The following is a 9,276-nucleotide window of genomic DNA, read 5'->3' as shown; positions in this document are numbered from 1 at the left end:
CAAAGTATTGGAGTTTCAGCTTTAGCATCAGTCCTTCCAAAGAACACCCAGGACTGATCTCCTTTAGAATGGACTGGTTGGATCTCCTTGAAGTCCAAAGAACTCCTTCCAAATTGTTGCTCTGCCATTCCCAGAGCCTTACCATCATTTGTGTTTAGCTGACAGAGGAAGTGGCTCAAGCCAGCAGATTGTGGGTGCCAGGCCCAGCGGGCAGACATAGCCACTTTCCTATGTTGCTCAGCTCTCACTCCAGCACACATTCCCAGCAGCAATGCGGATGGGAAATGGAGTTCAACTGTGGTCTAGGCAGAAGAGAATAAAGATTTTGATGAACAGCTATCAATCTCTGTGCACAAAATCACAACTAGTTCTGGTAGGTGGAAATGAAAGGAAGATGCATTTGAGCTCAGTAAAAGGCAAACCCACTTCATTTTAAACATCTGACAGTGCAACATTTTGCAACATGAGAAGTTTCACATCAGTCATCAAGCCAAGACAACACGTCTGCATGGCAGAGCTGCTATGAAGATCATTTCATCCTTGTGTACAGTATATTGGCAAAACCAAAGGGCCAGCATTGGGCTCATAATCCCTCATGGTATAAAGAGCATTTTTTCTTTCTTTCTTTTTTTTTTTTTTTTGTAAAATAACACTTTATTCAGATCTCCACTCAAATGTTCCCTTCTCATGAAGGCTTCCCCTATAATCATTCCTATCAAAGAAACTCCATCACCCTCTGACATCTTACTTGAACTTACCAGTACCTGAATTTATATTGTGGGCTATGCATGCTTGCTTATGGTTTATATCTCCTTCTGATTTCTGGAATGTAAGCCTCTTGAGGATCAGGACTTTGATTCCACTGTTGATGGCTATCCACCAATTCCTAGGACAGTACCTGGGCACAAATATATACAAATATTTGTTGAACGAATAAACAAATTCATGGAAGATAAAAGTGGAAACTTAAAGACGGTAAAAATTATTAACCTGCAGCCCCTTCTTTCTATAAATTTAAGATCAAAGAGTTAGAAGAACCCAGAGTTCTTTGATTTCAACTTCTCATTCTTTCATTCTTTTGTTTGTACTCAGTCCAAACACTGTTACTAAGTACCTAGGCCCCTTGTGAAGCCGTAGAAATACAAAGATGAATAGAACTCTATCCTAATTGGGGAACGTTTCTCCAGGTCAGAGCACATATCATGCTTTTTTACTGCTTGTTTTTTGTCCGTATTTTTCTTCAGCTATAAGCTCCATGGGCAGAGCAAACGTATCTGTTTTGTTGTTAATTGTGTTTTAACATCTTGCTTGCACCATGTGGGTGTGCAACCCTGTTTTGTGGAAAGATGATAGAAAGAAGAGGGCCAGGCAAAGAGCAGGGGCAAAGGAAAGAGGGAGGGGAAGCAAGAGGGAGATACAGCCCTCCAGTTAAGAAGTCCACAAGCTAATCATCTCCATTTACAGATGAGAAGAGCTGCTGACAGTGCGCACCACAGCCTCTTGGTGGCAGAACTGAGTCTAGCCTCTCGTCCCTTGTCTCCCGCTCTAAGGCACTCATACTTCTCGAGGTGACAATGAGACACGAGCCATTTCTCACATGTGCGTGTGTGCAGCTGAGTGTGCACTCAGATAACCACACACTAGCAAACACATTTCCTGCCAAGTGATTTTACTTGACTTCTGAACAAAAATTGTTATTCTCTACGAACTGAGAGGGGCGACTGACCGGAAGTGGCCCCAAATGACACTGAGAGACTTCCTTGGTTCCACCCCTTCATGGTTGCTCTAACAAAGTACCAGAGGTTGGGTGGCTTGTAAGTGACAGACGTTTACTTCCCATAATTCTGGAGGCTGAAAGTCTGAGACCAAGGTATCAGCAGGTCAGGTCTGTTGAGCACCCTTTGCTGGGTTATAAATGACCGTTTTCTTATTGAGTCCTCCTATAACAGAAAGGAGAGCACCCCCGGGGGTCCCTTTTCTGAGGACACTAATCCCACTCATGAAGGATCCACTTTCATGACTTAATTACCTCCCCAAAGTCCCACCTCCTACTCTCATCACATCGACAACTGAAATTTCAACATGCAAACTTCGGAGGGATACCAGCCACTCAGTTCACAACAGCAGACATTATCTTCATAGAAATAAGTATGTGCCTGTGTGGGATTTCACAGTCCTCCTTTAAAAGAAGGATACGTGCCAGATGTGACATCAGTGGACTATGGCAGAATCATAAGAGTTGAAATCAGAAAAATTCAGAGCTTGGTTTTGCCACTTGCTAATTACAGAATATTGGAAAAGTCAGTTTACCTATCAGAGTTCCTCATCTGCAAATTAGATCTATAAATACTTCCTCACATACTCTATTGGGCTTTCCTGGTGGCTCAGATGGTAAAGAATCTGCCGGCAATTCAGGAGACCCAGGTTCAATCCCTGGGTCAAGAAGATCCCCTAAAGGAGGAAATGGCAGCTCACTCCAGTATTCTTGCCTAGAGAATTCTATGGACAGGGGAGCCTGGGGGGGCTACAATCCACAGGGTCACAAAGAGTCAGACATAACTGAGTGACTAACTTTTGCTTTTCAGTTATTGTAATTAATGAAATAATTGATCTGAGAAGGGCTGGAATGTAACAATGGGTCAACACATCTCTGCTGACCTGAGTAAGACAACGACACAATGCAGATGAGCTTAGGAATCTCAGGACTGGCTGCCTGGCCTTGGTCCTGGTCTGCATCTTTGCACAAGGCTGGTTACTCCTCAAAGGGTAATGACCTTGCTCCAGACCGTCTAACCTCACAATGCTGAACACATTTGTCGTTGCTGTTCAGTCACTAAGTAGTGTCTGACTCTTTGCGACCCCAAGGTCTGCAGCATGCCAGGCTCCTCTGTCCTCCACTGTCTCCTGGAGTTTGTTCAAACTTATGTTCATTGAGTCAGTGATGCTATCTAACCATCTCATCTTCTGCTGCTGTCTTTTCCTTTTGCCTTCAATCTTTCCCAGCACCAGGGTCTTTTCAAATGAGTCAGCTCTTTGCGTCAAGTAGCCAAAGTATTGGAACTTTAGCTTCAGCATCAGTTCTTCCAATGAATATTAAGAGTTGATTTCCTTTAGGATTAATTGGTTTGATCTTCTTGCAATCCAAGGGACTCTCCAGAGTCTTCTCCAACACCACAATTCAAAAGTATGGGGAGGGAGGTGGGAGGGAGGTTTAGGATGGGGAACACGTGTACACCTGTGGTGGATGCATGTTGATGTATGGCAAAACCAATACAATATTGTAAAGTAAAAAAAAATAATAATAAAAAAAAAATAAAAATAAATAAAAAACAAAAGCATCAAATATTGTGTTGTGTATCATCATGCTATATATTTTATGTGATCATAAAAGTGAGCAGTAAATGTTTTTTAGTTACTTTGAAGTTTACTAATTAAATAGTTTTTCTAATTATTTACTTATTTACTAATTTACTAATTAAGTTTGCATGAGGGATCCATTCATTCTCTGTTTTTATGCATAATCATAGGAACTACCTTAGACTGGTCTTGAAACTGATAAAAGTATGCATGTGTGTTGTTTCATTTGGTCCTAAGCTCAATCTTGAAAGAGTAAGTACTTTTATCCCCACTGTACAAAAAAGGAAATGAAGAGTTCCCAGAGGTTAACTGATTTTCCCATCCTGGAGGACTTGACAAGTAATAAAGACATAATTCAAACTCCTTTCTCCAAATCTGTACTTTTCTTTTCCCCACTCTAGGAGAGCTTTCAAATCCACTCATAGGTCATGGAACGTGGTGAGTGTACAAGGAAATCTTTCCTGGCCAGAAACAGCCTACAAATTCCTTCCTCAGGCTTCCAAACATTGTCTGGGAATGAGGTCTCCCCAGGATGAACAGCATAACTTGCCAGCCTCCCTGAGATGGTACATGTTTCAGACCTTGACATCACGTCTGTAGGATTATCTGTCCCTCTGTTATGTAAAAATAGTCCTTGTGCTCATTATAGCCAGTGCCACGGCACATGATACCCCCTTATCTGGTACGTGCAGGCCTTTCATGCAGGGAGCCACACTCAGCCACATGCCCTGTGACCCTCTGACCGCTGGTCAGAGGCACGGAAGCCAAAACATCCTGGGTTTCACTGAGGCTGCCTCTTCCTGACAGTTTCCCAAGTTTATCTCTGGCTGCCAGTGTTTTCTTTTTAGGAGCTGAGAATATTATTAATCATCTGAATTGATCGCCACCTCATAGTCAATGATTCATTCCTTGAACAAATATTTGTTGAGTGCCTGTCCTGAGTCAGGCTGTGTTCATGGCACATGGGATAAATCAGTGAAAGGAAGAGGTCCTAATCCTCGTTCTAGCACAGCTTCCATCCTGGTAAAGGGAAACAGTCAACAACAAGAGCAAGTAAAGGAAGAACAGAGCATGTGAGAGAGGGACGAGTGCTATAGGAAACAAACCAACAGGAAAAAAGGCTGGAGGGACAGCTTGCAATTTTAAATAATTGTAGTTGGAGTAGACCTTAGTGATGGGTGACATCCAGGCCAAGATACATATTTAAGGGGAAGGGAATTCTGGGAAGAGGAGACAGCCAGGGCAAGAACCCTGCAATATCAGAATGCTTGACATATTCAAGGCATTAAAGAAGAGTGGTGTGGCTGGAATAGAGTTTGAGGGGCATGAAAGAGTAAGAAATGTGTCAGAGCAGCAGGACTAAATTGTGTAGGAACGGGTCACATAGAGTCTACAGAACTTAAGGACTTTTTTTTATTTTTTTAAACTCTCAGTGAAATAGGAAGCCCTTGTAGAGGTCTAAAGAAGGACGAGTATAATCCTACCTAATGTTAAAGAAAGAGCTGACTCTTTTGTCAAGAATAGAGTGAAGACATGACAGGAGGCAAAAGCAGAGGTGGAGAGACAGGTTAGGAAATTCACATAGAAATCTAGACGAGATGCAATGCCTGGAATCCCAGCAGGCGGATTGAAAAGGATAAGACAGCAGAACTGGCATCATCTCCCAACAGATGAGATAGAATCTGTGGGAAAGGGGTCATGGAAGACTCTGAAGATGGAGGCTTAAGCAACTGGAAGGATGGCAGTGTCTCAACACCTGTGGGAGTGGGAGGGGGTGTTATTTAGACTTCCATTTCGCTTATGCTGATTTGGGGATGCCTGAGTCATGCATAGATGTCAAGTAGATGGTGAAGTGCAAGTCTTGAAGACAAGAGAAAGGTCTGGGGATGAAGATAAAAATCTGTGAGTCTGGGAGTTGGCATAGAGCTTGCATTTGAAACCATGAGATTGATTAGAGTATCAAAGGAGTATGTGAAAAAAGAACAGAAGATTATCAAAGACTTAACTCTGAACTCGGAATGGTAAGACTGTGAGAGAAGCAGAGAAATTGACAGGAGGAGAGATGTGAAAACACCATGTTCCGAAAGTCTGATGATGGATATAAGTAAGGAAGAGGAGGTGATTGAATGTGTCAAATTCTGCTGGGAGGTCAAGTAAGATGAAGACCAAGTACTGACCACTGGTGGCAAACTGGACATCACTGATGACCTGAACATGAACAATTTGGTGTTAAAATAAGTTTAAGGAAGAATGACAGAAGCCGAACTAGTTGACAACTCTTTTGGAAAGTTTCCCTGCAAAGAATCACATACTCAGAAACAGGCAGTACCTTGTGGAATCAGGAGAAGGTTTTGTTAGGTTCTGTTTGCTAAGATGGAAGAAATAACAGCATGTTTGTATCCTGATGGAATGATCCAGTAGAGGTTCTTTTTCAGATCATTTTCATCTCCACATGCACAGTGGTTTGAAATTTACTTACTTCATAAGTAACTCATAACCCTGAACTCCCTATTTTGTTTTACTAATGTATAGTTGATTTCAGTAAGAGTGTAATACTGATGAAGGGAAAATTACTAGAGTGATGTCCTTGAATAGACAAGAGTGAATGAGATGTAAGGCATAGTAGAAGGCATGACTTTATTATTTTTTAAATGTTTTATTTCACATTACAGTATAGCCGATTAACAATGTTGTGATGGTTTCAGATGGTCAACAAAGGAACTCAGCCACACATTCCTCTAAATGCTCCTTCCATCCAGGCTGCCACAAAACATTGAAAAGAGTTTGCTGTGCTATACAGTAAGCCATTATTGGTTATCCATTTTAAATATAGCAGTGTGTACACATCCACCCCAAACTGAGGGCAAGGCTTTAGATGGGACACAATATTTGATCTATAAGAAAAGGTTGTAAAGCAAAACTTAGGGGACATGTAATTATTACTTCATAATGAAGATATAATATAAATACAAGTATAAGTAACTCATAACCCTGTTGGCTTCCCTGGTAGCTCAATTGGTAAAGAATCTGCCTGCAGTGCAAGAGACCTGGGTTCGATCCCTGGGTCAGGAAGATACCCTGGAGAAGGAAATGGCAAACCACTCCAGTATCCTTGCCTGGAGAATCCCATGGACAGAGGAGCCTGGTGGGCTACAGTCCATGGGGTTGCAAGAGTCAGATGTAACTTAGCAACTAAACCATCACCATAACCCTGAACTTCCTATGTTGTTTTATTAAAGTATAGTTGATTTCAGTATGAGTGTAATAATTACATTATTACATATGAAGTAATAATTTTTTTCTCCACTAGGCCTGATGGTTACTATTTTACGCCTTGCTGGTTATATGTTCTTGTTACAACTACTCACCTCTGCTGATTGTGGTTGGAGCACTCAAGTGGCCAGAGACTATATGTAAATGAGTGGACATGGCTATATTCCAATACAATTTATTTTAAAATACAGGTAGTTTGGTATGGGCCATATTTGCTAGGCTTTGGTCTAGGCTATACTCATGGGACAGTATACTCATATCTGTTTTCTACACCTAAAATCAAACTGGTGATGTGTTAGAAGATGGAGTTTACACTGAAATGGCAGGCTTCTTAAATTTGGGAGTTGAAATCAAAACCAAGGATTCACTTCTACACAGATTCAAGGAAGTGTAGCATTAACTAGACGGTCGACCCTGACAGTAGGAAATGGCACTTACATTTCCCAACCATCTAGCCCCAGGCCAGCACCCAGTATGGTAGGTGCTCGGTGGTTCTTCTCTAATAGAGCAAATGACCAATTCTCACCCTCCCAAACTCATTTTCTCCTCACTTCTCATATAAAATTAAGTCATCTCTACAGTCCCTTGTGAGGGCCCAAAGAGATCTATAAACAAAATGAATATAGATCCTTTTTGACACTGCATCATTACCTTTTGTTATTGAATAAAAGTACTGGTTAGGAAGTGAGTGGGAGTTAGTGCATGAATTTGTACAAACTCAGTATCCTAGAGATAAAACCAAGAAGAGAGATGTTGGTTATGGCTGGGCAGTGGGACCATCCTTAAGATAAAGACGATGATAGTGGTGGTGCTGCTGCTGCTGATGACGATGACGATGGAGGAGCTGGACAAGGGGAATGTTGCTCCAGTAACTCTCCCAGGCATTGCTTCTTTCTTGTCCAGAGGTTGTGTTGTTTAAGAGAGCAAGAATCAGAAGGTTGGATTTGAGTTCTAGCCCTGCAACATATAGGGGCTTCCCCAGTGGCTCAGATGGTAAAGAATCTGCCTGTGATGTAGGAGTCCTGGGTTTGATCCCTCAGTCAGGAAGAGTCCCTGAGAAGGGAATGGCAACCTACTCTAGTATTCTTGCCTGGAGAATCCCTGGGCAGAGAAGCCTGGAGGGCTACAGCTCATGGGATTGCAAAGAGTTGGACACCACTGAGTGACTAACACTTTCACTTTCCTGCAATGTATTAGCTTCTCCTCTGTGAACTAACCATTTAGGGTTTCCTGAAAGATCCTAGATTCCTCAGTAATAGAATGGGGGAAAAAAAGAAAGATAATTTAATCCCTATATACCTAACAGACTGTTGGTGAGGAACAAATTAGCTCAGGGGTGAAAATAAGAACACGACATGTGCCAGAATCACAGTTACTGTTAAATGTCTTCTCTATGAGACTTTCATTGTGTCCTTGTAGAATCTTGTTCTTCCTCTAGATTTATATCGTCGAAAAAGAGAAACTGAATAAAAATCACTACATTAAAATAAAGCAGTAGGAATTGTTATCAGTTTAGGCTTTACTGTATAGGAGCAAATTATGTATTTTGTCTATCCCAGGTTGCTCCAGGTCCTTTTAACAATTAGCATAAATATCTGCTTGCCAGAATCTCAGCCCATTCTGACCTTGATGACTTTTTGGTTGCTATTATTCAATCACTAAGTTGTGTACGACTCTTTGCGACCTCATGGACTGCAGCACGCCAGGCCTTCCTGTCCTCCACTACCTCCTGGAGTTTGCTTAACTGCTCTCAAGCAGTCTGGAAATATTCCACTGCTCCTCTAGTTGATGTCCACTGGGGTGAATTTATCACCATGGCACCTGCTCTGACCCAAGGCTACAGCCTCCCTGTTTTACTCTTGATGTACATCACTAACCCATCTGTTTACCCAGCCTTCCAAACAGCTGGTGTCACTTCTCACCAGCTCCTGCTGGCAACTGAATCCTAGCTCTGAGCCTGAGGCTAATTAGCCAGGGGACTCACCCCTAATCTAAGCTCTGACACCCCTTCCCCAGAGTCCCTTCCATGTGACGTGATGGACCTTCCTGATTTATGTTTAACAGAGAAACCCTCACCTGATGCTGAAAAGCTCATCCAACTCCCAGCCCCAAATACCAGCTCATTGGTACTGCCCCAGGCTAAGGTTGGCATGCTTCTTGAGGAATACACACTCTCTATGAGGGACAAACCTCATGTCCTGGGCTACTCTGTCCAGGAACCTAGATCCCAGCAACCTCATCTCATCCCCATTTCCTCTTGGGAACACCCACGATTTTGTGGGTACAGAGCCAAAATACCATCTCTGATGTTACCTAGAGCAAGACAGTTTCTACTCAGCAAATATCTCATGTTTCCTTGCATTTCCCACAGTTCTTTGCAATTAGAGTGAGCAATGGCAACCCACTCCAGTACTCTTGCCTGGAAAATCCCATGGACGGAGGAGCCTGGTGGGCTGCGGTCCATGGGATCGCTAAGAGTCGGACACGACTGAGTGACTTCACTCTCACTTTTCACTTTCCTGCACTGGAGAAGGAAATGGCAACCCACTCCAGTGTTCTTGCCTGGAGAATCCCAGGGACAGGGTAGCCTCGTGGGCTGACGTCTATGGGGTCACACAGAGTCGGACACGACTGAAGTGACTTAGC

This window comes from Bos mutus, chromosome 11, assembly GCF_027580195.1.
Source record: "Bos mutus isolate GX-2022 chromosome 11, NWIPB_WYAK_1.1, whole genome shotgun sequence".
NCBI classification, from domain to species: Eukaryota; Metazoa; Chordata; class Mammalia; order Artiodactyla; family Bovidae; genus Bos; species Bos mutus.
Note: the sequence above shows the minus strand (reverse complement) of the source record.